The 13,252-nt window shown below is 43.4% G+C and overlaps 1 pseudogene; it reads right to left on the bottom strand.

Moving 5' to 3' along the window:
* Nucleotides 1–6,457, bottom strand: part of LOC119879238 — a 31,270-nt pseudogene extending 24,813 nt beyond the window's left edge.
* Between the last annotated feature and the right edge of the window lie 6,795 nt (nt 6,458–13,252).

Here is a 13,252-nt window from a genome sequence, read left to right as displayed (position 1 = left end):
TCTGCCTATCTCTCTCTCTCTGTGTGACTATCATAAATAAATAAAAATTTTAAAAAAAAAGAATTGAAATGAATAGAATCAAGTCGAATCACAAAGAATCGAATATAATCGAATCGAAAAGAAATGAAGAGAATCGAAAACAATCCAATCGAATAGAAACAAAAATAATCGAATCTTCTAGATCGAAAAGAATCAAATCGATTTGAATTGAATCCAACCGAATGGAATCGAATCCCACCGAAAAGAATCAAATCAAATCGAATCGAAAAGAATCGAAACAAATCGAATCAAAAAGAATCGAATCGAATCAAATAGAAAAGAATCGAATCGAATCAAGGGTTTGATCGAAAAGAATCGAATCGATCGAAAAAAACGAATCGAATCGAAAAGAATCGAATCGAATTGAATTGAAGAGAAAAGAATCGAATCGAATCGAAAAGAATTGAATCGAATCGAAAAAATCGAATTGAGTTGAAAAATCGAATCGAATCGAATCGAAAAGAATCCAATCGATAAGAATCGATCGAATCGAAAAGAATCAAATCGAAAAGAATTGAATCGAAAGAATCGAATCGAATCAAAAAGAATCAAATCGAATCTAAAAGAATTGAATTGAAAAGAATTGAATCGAATCGAAAAGAATCAAATAGAAAAGAATCGAATCGACGTATTGAAAAGAATCGAATCGAAAAGAATCGAATCGAAAGGAATCGAATTGAATTGAATCGAAAATAATCTAATCGAATCGAATCAAAACGAATAGAATAGAAAATAATCGAATCGAATAGAAAATAATCTAATTGAATCAAATAGAAACGAATGGAATTGAAAATAATCGAATCGAATCGAATTGGAACGAATCAACCTCAAATATTCAAATCAAATCGAATCGAAATTAAATGAATCGAACTGAATCGAAACGAGTTGAATCGAATAGAATTGAAACGAATCAAATAGAAAATAATCGGATCAAAAAGAATCAAATCGAAAATAATTGAATCGAATTGAATCAAATATAATCGAATTGAAACGAATCTAATCGAATAATAATTGAATCGAATCGAAACGAATTGAATCAAAAATAATCGAATCGAAATGAATCAAATTGAAAATAATCGAATCGACTCGAATCGAATAGAAAATAATCGAATTAAAATCGAAACGAATCAAAACAAAAATAATTGAATCGAAACGAATTGAATTGAAAATAATCGAATTGAATCGAATCGAAATGAATCGAATTGAAAATAATCTAATTTAATCGAATCAAAATTAATCGGATTGAAATTAATCGAATCGAATCTAAACGAATTGAAATAAATCGAATCGAATCGAAAATAATCGAATTGAAACAAATTGAAGCAAAAATAAATCGAATCGAATCAAATAAAAAGTAATCGATTCACATCGAATCGAATCAAATCGAAAATAATCGAATTGAATCGAAAATATTGAATCGAATCGAAAATAATCGAATCGAATCTAAAATAATCGAATTGAAAAGAATCGAATCGATTTGAATGGAAAATAATCAAAACAAATCGAAAAGAATCGAATCGAATCGAAAATAAACGAATCAAATCGAAAATAATCGAATCCAATCCAATCCAATCGAATCGAAAATAATCGAATCGAATCGAATCGAAAATAATCAAATCGAATCATAATTATTCGACTCAAATCGAATCGAAAATATTCGAATCGAATGGAATCGAATTGAAATGATTCAATTCAAAAATAATCGATTCACATCGAATCGAATCGAAATAATGGAAACGAATCGAATCGAATCGAATCGAAAAGAATCGAATCGAATCGAAAAGATCGAATCAAAACGAATCGAATCGAAAATAATCGAATTGAATCAAATTGAACTGAATCGAATTTAAAATTATCAAATAGAAACGAAAATAATCTAATCAAATCGATCGAAAATAATCGAATCGAATTGAATCGAAAATAATCAAATCGAATTGAATCAATCGAATCCAAAATAATTGAAATGAATCGAATTGATTCGAAAATAATTGAATTGAATCAAATCAAATCGAATCGAATCGAATCGAAATAATCGAATCTAATCGAATCTAATTGAATCGAATGGAATCGAATCGAATCGAAAAGATTCAAATCGAATTGAATCGAAAATAATCGAATCGAATTGAATAGAATGGAATCGAAAATAATCAAATGGAATCGAATAGAATCGAAACGAATCGAATAGAATCGAATCGAAATAAACGAATGGAATCGAAATTAATGGAATCGAAAAGAAGCGAATCGATTCAATAGAAAGGATCGAATTGAATCGAAAAAGAATCAAATCGAATAGAAAATAATTGAATCGGATCGAATCAAATTGAATCGAAAATAATCGAATTGAATCGAAATGAAATAATCGAATCAAATCGAATCTAATCGAAAATAATTGAAACGAATCGAATCGAATCGAAAATCATCGAATGGAATCGAATTAAAAATAATCGAATCGAATCGAAACGAATTGAATTGAAACGAATCGAATGGAATCAAAAATAATCGATCGAATTGAAATAATCGAATCGAATCTAACCGAATCGAAAATACATGAATCGAATCGAAAGTAATCGAATCAAATCGAATTTAAAATAATCTAATAGAATCAAGTCGAATCGAATCGAATAGAAAATAATTTAAATGAATCGAATCGAATCGAAAATAATCGACTCAAATCGAAAATAATCAAATCGAATCAAATCCAGAATTATCGAATCAATCGAAAATAATTGAATCGAATCGAAAATAATGGAATCGAAAAGAAACGATTCGATTTGAATAAAAAATAATAGAATCGAATTGAATCGAATCGAAAATATATGAATCGAATGGAATAGAATCGAAAATTATCGAATCGAATCGAATCGAAAATAATCGAATCGCAAATCGAGTCGAAAATAATCTAATCGAATAGAATCGAAACTAATCAAATCGAAAATATCGATTTGCATCAAATCGAATCGAATTGAAATTGAAAATAATCGAATCGAATCAAATCTAATCAAATATAATCCAATCGAATCGAATCAAAAATAATCGAATCGAATCGAATTGAAACGAAAATAATTGATCGAATCGAATCAAACGAAAATAATCGAATCGACTCGAATTGAATCGAAAATAAACGATCGAATGGGATCTAATCGAATCAAAAAGAGTCAAAACGAATTGAATAGAAAATAATGGAATAGAATTGAATCGAATAGAATAGAATAGAAATATTCTAATCGAAAATAATCGAATCGAATCGAAAAGACTCGATCTAATCAAAATAATCGAATCAAATCAAAAAGAATCAAATCGAAAAGAATCGAATCTATTTGAATTGAAAATAATCGAATCGAAAAGAAACAAATCTAATCGAAAATCATCTATTCGAATCGAAAATAATCGAATCGAATCGATCGAATCGACTCAAAAATAATCGAATTGAATCGAATCGAATCAAAATAATTGAATCGAATCAAATCAAATCGAAAAAAAATCGAATCGAATCGAAAATAATTTAATTCGAATCAAAACGAATCGTATTGAAAATAATCGAATTAAATCGAATCAAAAATAATCGATCCAAATCGAATAGAAAATAATCGAACTGAATCGAATTGAAATGAAAATAATCAATTCGCATCGAATCGAATAGAAAATAATCGAATGAATTGAATTGAAAATAATCGAATCGAATCAAAAATAATCAATCGAATCGAAAAATCGAATCGAAAATAATCAAATCGATTCAAATCCAAAATAATCGAATTGAATCGAAAATGATCGAATTGAATCGAAAATAATCGAATCTAATCCAATCGAATCGAATCGAAAATAATCAAATCGAATCGAATCAAATAGAAAATAAGCGAACCAAATCAAAAATAATCGAATCGAATGGAATTGTATCAAAAATAATCGAATCGAATCAAGCCGAATTGAATCAAAAATAATCTAATCGTATCGAAGAGAAAATAATCAAATCGAATCAAACCCAAAGTATCGAATCGAATTGAAAAATGATCAAATCGAATCGAAAATAATCGAATCTAATCCAATCGAATCCAATCGAAAATAATCAAATCGAATCGAATCAAATCGAAAATAAGCAAACCAAATCAAAAATAATCGAATCGAATCGAATTGTATCAAAAATAATCGAATCGAATCAAACCGAATTGAATCAAAAATAATCGAATTGCATTGAAACGAAAATAATCAAATCGAATCAAACCCAAATTATCGAATCGAATCGAATCGAAATTAATCGAATCAATAAAAAATAATGGAATCGAAAATAAGCAAATCGATTCGAACCAAAAATAATCTAATCTAATCAAAAATATTGAAATCGAATCGAAAATAATCGAAACGAAACAAATAGATTCGAATCGAAAATAATTGAATCGAATCGAATCGAAAATAATTGAATCGAATAGAATCAAATATAATAGATTTGCATCATATCGAATTGAAAATAGAATCGATTTGAATCAAAAATAATTGAATCGAATCGAAAATAATCGAATCGAAAATAATCGAATTGAAAGAACAGAATCGATTTGAAAAGAATCGAATCGAATCGTAAAGAATCAAATGTAATCGAATTGAATAGAACTGAAAATAATAAAATCGAATCGAAAATAATCGAATCAAATATAAAATAATCAAATTGAAAACAATCGAATCTAATCGAAAATAACCGAATCGAAAATGATCGAATCGAATCGAAAATAATCTAACCGAATCCATCGATCGAATAGAAAAATAATCGAATCAAATCGAATCGAATCGAAAAAAATCACACCAAAATCACAATAATTGAATCGAATCGAATTGGTAATCGAACATAATCGAATCGAATCGAACCGAATCGAATAAAAAATAATCGAATCCATCGAGGGTGAAAATAATCAAAAATCGAATCGAATCAAATCGAAAATAATCGAATTGAAAATAATCGAAATCGGGATCCCTGGGATGGCGCAGCGGTTTAGGCGCCTGCCTTTTGCCCAGGGCGCGATGCCTGGAGACCCGGGATCGAATCCCAAGTCAGGCTCCCGGTGCATGGAGCCTGCATTCTTCCCTCTGCCTGTGCCTCTGCCTCTCTCTCTCTCTCTCTCTCTCTCTGTGGTGTGACTATCATAAATAAATTAAAAAAAAGAAAATAATCGAATCGATTCGAATGGAAAATAATCAAATCCATCCCTAAACCTAACCCTATCCCTAACCCTTAAACCTAACACTTAACCCTAACCCTAACCCTAAACCTAACCCTAACCCCTAACCTTAACCCAAACCCCTCACCCTAACCCTAACCCTAACACTAACCCTAACCCCTAACCCTAACCCAAACCCTAACCCGAACCCCTAACCCATACCCTAACCCGTACCCTAACCCCTAACCCGTACCCTAACCCTAACCCGTACCCTAACCCTAACCCGTACCCTAACCCCTACCCTAACCCTAACCCCTAACCCATACCCTAACCCTAACCCCTAACCCGTACCCTAACCCCTAACCTGTACCCTAACCCTAAACCTAACCCATACCCTAACCCTAACCCGTACCCTAATCCGTACCCTAACCTGTATCCTAACCCTAACCAGTACCCTAACCCATACCCTAACCCCTAACCCTAACCCTAATCCATACCCGTACCCTAACCCTTACCCTAACCCGTAACCTAACCCTAACCCGTACCCTAATCCTAACCATAATCCTAACCCGTATCCTAACCCGTACCCTAATCCTAACCCGTACCCTCCTTAACCCATACCCTAACCCGTACCCTAACCCTAACCCCTAACTCTAACCCTAATCCGTACCCTAACCCTAACCCTAACCCTAACCCTAACCCTAACCCTACCCTAACCCGTACCCTAACCCGTATCCTAACCCTAACCCCTAACCCTAACCCTAACCTGTACCCTAATCCCTAACCCGTACCCTAACACCTAACCAACCTGTACCCTAAACCTAGCCCTAACCCCTAGCCCAAACCCTAACCCATAACCCTAACCCTGCCTTCACCCCCCTACCCTAAACTCTAACCCCATCCCCCACTCTATCTCTAACCGTATTCCCTCCCTCTATTCCCTAACCCTAAACCCTATAACCTATCAGTAACATTACCCTAATCCAGACCCTAAGTCAATTTCTAGTCCCTAATACCTTACTTTAACTCCTACCTCTTGACCCTTACCCCATCCCTCACCCTCACCAGTAACTCGTATGCATAACCATGATCACTAATCCATATCATCTAAGCTAACCTTAACCACCTATTGCTCACCCTAAACCCTAACCCTATCTCAATTCTCCCCATTCACTTACCTTGTCGTTCTGAGTAGCCCTGCTGAGGTGAAAGTGACTCTGAACAGCGCCTCCAGGGTCCTCCAGCGGGTCCTGAGGAAGCCGGACTCCTGTCATGGCGGACGTGGCCCCATGTCTTCCTGAGTCATAGACAGCGGGTCCTGAGGGCGAGAGGGGTCCTGTCACTGTGGATTATGCGTCACATCCTCCAGAAGCCTCCCCCGGGTCCTGAGAAGGCCGGGGCTCCTGTCAGCGTAGACGCTGCCCAACGTCATCCCGAAGACTCACGCAGGTCCTGAGGAGGCTGGGGTTCCTGTCCCGGTGGACACAGCCCCACGTCATCCCGAAAACTCACCGTGGGTCCTAAGGAGGCCGGGGCTCCTGTCAGGAGGACGCGGCCCCACATCTTCCTGAAGTCTCACCGCGGGTCCTGAGGAGACCAGGCTCCTGTCAGCGAGGACGGGGCTCCACATCCTCTGGAAGCCTCACCGCGAGTCCTGAGGAGGCCAGGGCTCCTGTCACCGTGGAGGCAGCCCCACATGGTCCTGAAGCCTACCCGCGGGTACTGAGGAGGCCGGGGCTCCTGTCAGCGTGGACGCGGCCCCACGTCCTCCTCAGGCCTCCAGAGCGCAGAGGGGCTCCTGTTACTGTTGGCGGACGAGGCCTACTGCGCACGTGGCCCTTGACCCGGGCCTGGGTTCGGCGCCCCCTGCGGGATGCTCAGGAGCTGAAGGAGGCCGTGCAGGAGGCGGCGTCCCCGTGCCCAGGGCCGGACCTGCCTCCTTCCAGGCTCCAGCTGAGACCTATGAGCTTCAGAAACGTCGCGCTGAAATGGAGCCCACACCCGGCTTCCCCAGAAATACTTAAGGACAATGAATTGGAGCCCACAGGATGCGAAATGAAATGTGGACCAAACTTTTACCACGTCCGCCAAGACTCACTCAACCCTCTTCCACTGTGGGCTGGACCGCGGGCTAGTGCAGCCGCCCTGGAAACAGTCAGGAGGCTCCTCAGGAAGTTACCGATAGACCTGCCCTGCGACCGGCAGGTGCACGGCCTGGAGCTCACTCCGAAGATACAGATGCAATGAAATGCCGGGACACCTGCGCCCCAATGTCTACACAGCCGGGTCCACAGTAGCCACACTGTGGGAGGAGCCTCGGTGCCTTCAGACAGATGATGGATAAAGAGGATGGGAGATAGATGATGGTCATAGAGAGAGGAATACTGAGCTATCAAAGAGAAGGAAATCTTGCCATTTGCAATGATGCGGATAGAACTAGAGGGATCATGTTAAGTGAAATAAGTCAGTCGGAAAGAGAATGACCGTGTGGTGTCATTCATAGGTGGAATTAAAGAAGCAAGCAGATGAACTACTGTGAAGGGAAGGAAAAACAAATAAGATGAAAACAGATGCAGGAAATACACTCTTAATCATAGGAAACAAACTGAAGGTCGCTGGAGGGGGGGGAGGGGTTAACGGGGGATGGGCACGAAGGAGGGCAGGTGATAGCACGAGCACTGCTGTTCTCTCCAACTGGTGAATCCCTGAATTCTACCTCTGAAAGTAGAATTATACTTTCGCTATAACGAAAACACTATACGTTAAATCATTGGGTTTAAATTAAATTAAGTTAAAAAATACCAGTTGTATCAGAGCACATTTCCTTCTACACTCTCTGTTCTGCGCCTTCAGCTTATGCTGGAACCACCCCCTGTGGGTCTAAGTAGGTGCCACGCCTCGTTCATGGCCCAACCCAGGGCTAGAACTCAGGACCCCGAGATCAGGACCGGAGGTGAGGTCAGGAGTCGGATGCTTAACCGACAGAGCCAGCCGGGGGTCCGAGAACCACACTGCTTTATCCTGTGACATCGTTTGAAATAGGAAAGTGCTGCGTCCCACTCTATCCTGCTTTTCCAATACTGATTTGCTGTCCGGGGTCATTTGTGGGGGCTGACGGATGTTAGGTTTTTTTTTTTTTTTTCCTATTTCTAGGATCTACCACCATGATTTTGATAGGAATGACATTGAAACCGAGGGTGGCTTCAGGAACTGCGGACATTTTCACAAGATGAGGCTCCCACCCCACGAGCCCAGGACGACCTCCCAGAGCCTGGTACGGCTCAGTGCACAAGTCTTGTGCTCCTTTGGTTCAGTCTCATTATTTATTCTCTGTGATGCTCCTGAGAAGGGAGTCACGTCCTTCATTTCCTTCCTGAGTGCTCATTGTCGGGACACAGCAAGGCTACTGAGCTCTGTAGGTTCAGTTGGTGTCCCGTGAATTTACTGAATTCAATCATTAGTTCTAACAGGTTTTGGTGTGGGCTCTCGGGTTTCCTGTTTCTAGTACCGAGTCTTCAGCAAGTAGGGACAGTGTGACGTCCCTCTTCCAGGTGTGAAACCTTTGCTGTTTCCTGTCTGTTGACTACATTAGGACTTCCAGTGCTGAGAGGGGACCTCCTTGGCTTGTTCCTACTCTTAGGGGAGATGATTTCAGGTTTTCACCCTTGAAGATGATGTCAGCTTCCTAGCGGCCTTTATTCTGTTGATAGACATTTCCTCAAAACCCACTATGCTTTTGATGCTGTATTTTGTCAAATGTTTTTCTGCAACTCTTGAGAGGATTGTATGCTTTTTGTCCCTTCTCTCGTTTTTCTTTTTTTAAGACTTTATTTATATATCCTTGAGAGACACAGAGACACAGAGAGAGAAAGGCAGAGACACTGGCAGAGGGAGAAGGCGGCTCCATGTAGGGAACCCGACGTGGGACTCGATCCCAGGACTCCAGGATCACGCCCTGGGCTGAAGGCAGGCGCTAAACCGCTGAACCACCCGGGGCTGCCCCACGTCCTTTCTCTGGTTAATGTGATGGATCCTGCTGACTGATGGACAGAGGGGCCGTGGGTAGGACACGGGCGACATAGATGAACAATAGTAACAGCTATAAGCGTCTGGTTCGTAAATAAAATAAGTCACAGAAATTTAGAAAATACAGCCTAGGGAATAGAGTCAGTACTGTTCTGACAACTTTGTACGGGGACAGACGGTGACGCCGCTTCTCGTGGGGGGAGCTGAGTAAGGCACAGAATTGTCAAGTCACTAGTTGTAGCCCTGAAACTACTGTCACATTGTGTGTTGACTGTACTTCAGTAAATATCAAGGAAAAGGGGTTTCTGGTAGGACTCCCGGTGGGTCCGTGAAAGGCATTTACACGGTCGTTACACACACGAAGGCACCTCTGCAGAGGGGATAAAGATGCTCACGTGTCTTCATGTTAATTTTTAGAAAATTTACTTGAGAGAGGGTGTGGTAGGGAGGGGCAGAGGGAGAGGGGGAACCTGGAGCGGACTCCTCACCCAACGGAGCCCGAGCCCCACGCGAGGCTCCATGCCACAACCTCGAGATCCTGACCTGAGCCAAATTAAAGAGTAGACGTGGAACCGACTGAACCACCCAGGAGCCCCTCAAATGTTAAGTGACCCCATGCTGTGAACTCTGGGGGTCGGGGGGACATCTGTGACCCCCAGTCTGCCTAGAATGGTGGGAGGCCTGCAGGGCCCAAGGATGGGAACTGAGGATGTGGGAGGGTGCCTGCATCCCCTTCCCACCTGGTGTGGGGACAGGACCCTCCCCCAGGACCCTCGGCCTTCAGGGTGAAGGGCTAAGTGCTGATTGGACCCCGCCTGCCCACAGTGATGATGCGGGACCCCACTGTGGGCGGAAATGTGCAGCCCCCGGGTTCCACCGCTGCCTGGCGCTCACTGTGCTTCTGCAGACCTTCGGAAGCACTCGTGCTTTGGATCTGGCTCACAGCGACCCGACTCTCCTGCTCTCCCCAGTAGCTCAGTACTCCCACTCTCCTCAGTACCCCCCGCTCCCCAGTATCCCCACTCTCCCCAGTACTCACACTCACCCCAGTACCCCAACTCTCCCACTCTCCCCAGTACTCCCACTCTCCCCAGTACCCCAACTCTCCCCAGTACCCCAGAACTCCCACTCTCCCCAGTTCCCCAACTCTCCCACTCTCCCCAGTACACGGTGCATAAAGAGGAGGCACTCACACAGTGACAGGTCACAGGTGAGTGGCCCCTGATGCCTGCTCCCCGTGGACCACTCTGGGGCCTGTGTGTCTGGGTGGGGGCGTTGGCCTCCTGGGCTGGGGTCCAAAACACCCCGACCCCAATGAGATGACCTTGAGCAGCTCCTGCAGCCCTTCCACAGCCCCACGGGGTGAGGGCGGCCCCCTAAGGCCCTGTCCAGGGAAGGAGGCTGCAGTCGGAGTTCGGCAGCTCCCCCGGGACCCCCGCTCCCCTGTAAGGCCTGTGCTATGCAGGGAGACACAATACGTGACCTTTCCAGCCCGTCCTAGATGCAAGGACCCCGACAGGGATGACACCCCCCCCGCCCCCCCGCCCCACTCTGTGGTGAGGGGAGGACGGTCAGGGCCTGCTGGGTCCCCCTGACCGGTGAGCAGGCTTGCTCTTCACGCACTGGAGTGCGGGCAGAGTCCCTCGTGCTCCCCCCACCCCCCCTCAGGCTATTCACGCATCATTGCCCTCAGGGTGGGGAGTTTGGTCGCACTCTTGCTGGCATCAGGTTTTAATTTTGATGAAGTCTAGTCCGTTGCTTTCCCCCTCCCTCGTCGTTGTGCTTGTGGAATCTAAGAGAAACCTTCGATATCCCCCGGGCTGGGAGACATCACCCCGAGCATCAGATCGGCAGTTCGCCAGAGCCTCCTGGGTCCCCCGCCCGTGTGCTCCTGATACCGGGGTGGGAGCGCTCTGTGATCCCAGCGTGACGGCGTGTCCTGGGACAGTGGCTGGGAAGGTGGACTGTAGGTGGGCGAGTGACAGACAGGCAGTGAGGGCCCATGTGTGATGTTCCAGCCAAGCCTGTGCCCCTCAGGGCTATGGGGTTGTCTCCGGCTCCGGTCAGACGGAGGGGGACCTGCCCACGGGGAGCACCCGGACGCATGTGTCCTCGGAAGGTTTTCATGTGCCGTCATTCTTGGATGTGTTTGGATTGCAGCACCATGCAGGAGGACTCGGAGAACCTACTGGCCTTGGGAAGGGCCAATATCGTGGCCCAGTACCATCAGGTGAGGCCCAGAAGGGACCATAGACAATACACACCCACGACAAGGGAGACCATACCTGCAAGGCAGGGGAGGCCCAGGAGAGGATCAGAGCCAAGGATGAGTCAGGTCAGCCCAGACAAGGACCATAGTCACCAGGAACAACTGAGACCTGGGGATGGTACTGGTGTCAGTAGCAACTAAGGGTCCATCCTGGATGTTAGTCATTGGTAGCTGAGGAGCCCAGTCACCAGGTACAGTGAGGCCTGAGTGGGGACCACAGTCACCAGGTCCAGATGAAGTCCACAGCTACCATGTCCAGGTGAGGCCCAGGTGGGGACCAGAGTCACCAGGTCCAGGTGAGGTGAAGGTGGAGACCACAGTCACCAGGTCCCGGTGAAGCCAAGGTGGGGACTACAGTAGCCAGGTCCACATGAGGCCCAGATGGGGACCAGAGTCGCTAGGCTCAGGTGAGGCCCAGTTGGGGACTAGAGTCACCAGGTCTGGGTGAGGCCCAGGTGGGAACCACAGTCACCAGGTCCAAGTGAGGCCCAGGTGGGAACCGCCTTGATAGAAATGCGAACTCTTCTCATTGTAGCGTTCCAACTCTCTTTAAATCTCAGGCCGAATTCATAAGTTTTCAGGATGATTTGAAAGTTAGCTAGGTAATTTGGTGGGGACAGGTGACTTGGGGACCCTACTCTTCGACTGTCTTGCCCTTCTGACAGGAATATTTTTAGCAGTGAACAGTAAAGTCTGTTTATTAAAAGTTGTTATTGATTTGTGCAAACAAATTTCTGTAGGCTTAAAGCAACTGTGAATCACACATATCCACACTGGCTAGAAAAATTTTTTAACCTGAGTTTCTAGATCATTTTCATTATGTGAGTGATTTCTTTCTAAAACTAATTACCAAAGGAAGTAGGGCAATGTGACAAGAGAAATAGCCAAACAACATGAGAAAAAAGAAACAAACATATGGTTCTTGGTTTTTCTCTTGCTGATATGATGAATCACATTGATTGTTTTACGGGTGTTGAACCAGCCTTGTGTCCCAGGGATAAATCCTACTTGGTCACGGTGAATAATTTTCTTAATGTACTGTTGGATCCTATTGGCCAGTATCTTGTTGAGAATTTTTGCATCCATGTTCATCAGGGATATTGGTCTGTAATTCTCCTTTTTGGGGGTCTTTGTCTGGTTTTGGAATTAAGGTGATGCTGGCCTCATAGAACGAATTTGGAAGTACTCCATCTCTTTCTATCTTTCCAAACAGCTTTAGGAGAATAGTATGATTTCTTCTTTAAACGTTTGATAGAATTCCCCTGGGAAGCCATCTGGCCCTGGACTCTTGTGTCTTGGGAGGTTTTTGATGACTGCTTCAATTTCTCCCTGGTTATTGGCCTGTTCAGGTTTTCTATTTCTTCCTCTGTTCCAGTTTTGGTAGTTTGTGGCTTTCCAGGAATGCGTCCATTTCCTAGTTGCCTAGATTGCCTATTTATTGGCGTATAGCTGTTCATAATATGTTTTTAAAATCGTTTGTATTTCCTTGGTGTTGGTAGTGATCTCTCCTTTCTCATTCATGATTTTAGAACCATATGATCCTCTCATTGGATGCAGAGAAAGCATTTGACAAAATACAGCATCCATTCCTGATCAAAACTCTTCAGAGTGTAGGGATAGAGGAACATTCCTCGACATCTTAAAAGCATCTATGAAAAGCCCACAGCAAATATCATTCTCAATGGGGAAGCACTGGGAGCCTTTCCCTAAGATCAGGAACAAGACAGGGATGTCCACTCCCCACTGGTATTCAACAGTACTGGAAGTCCTAGCC

This window comes from Canis lupus, unplaced genomic scaffold (genome assembly GCF_011100685.1).
Source record: "Canis lupus familiaris isolate Mischka breed German Shepherd unplaced genomic scaffold, alternate assembly UU_Cfam_GSD_1.0 chrUn_S472H633, whole genome shotgun sequence".
NCBI classification, from domain to species: domain Eukaryota; kingdom Metazoa; phylum Chordata; class Mammalia; order Carnivora; family Canidae; genus Canis; species Canis lupus.
The sequence above is the reverse complement of the archived record's forward strand: the minus strand, read 5'-3'. Positions and strand labels throughout refer to the sequence as shown.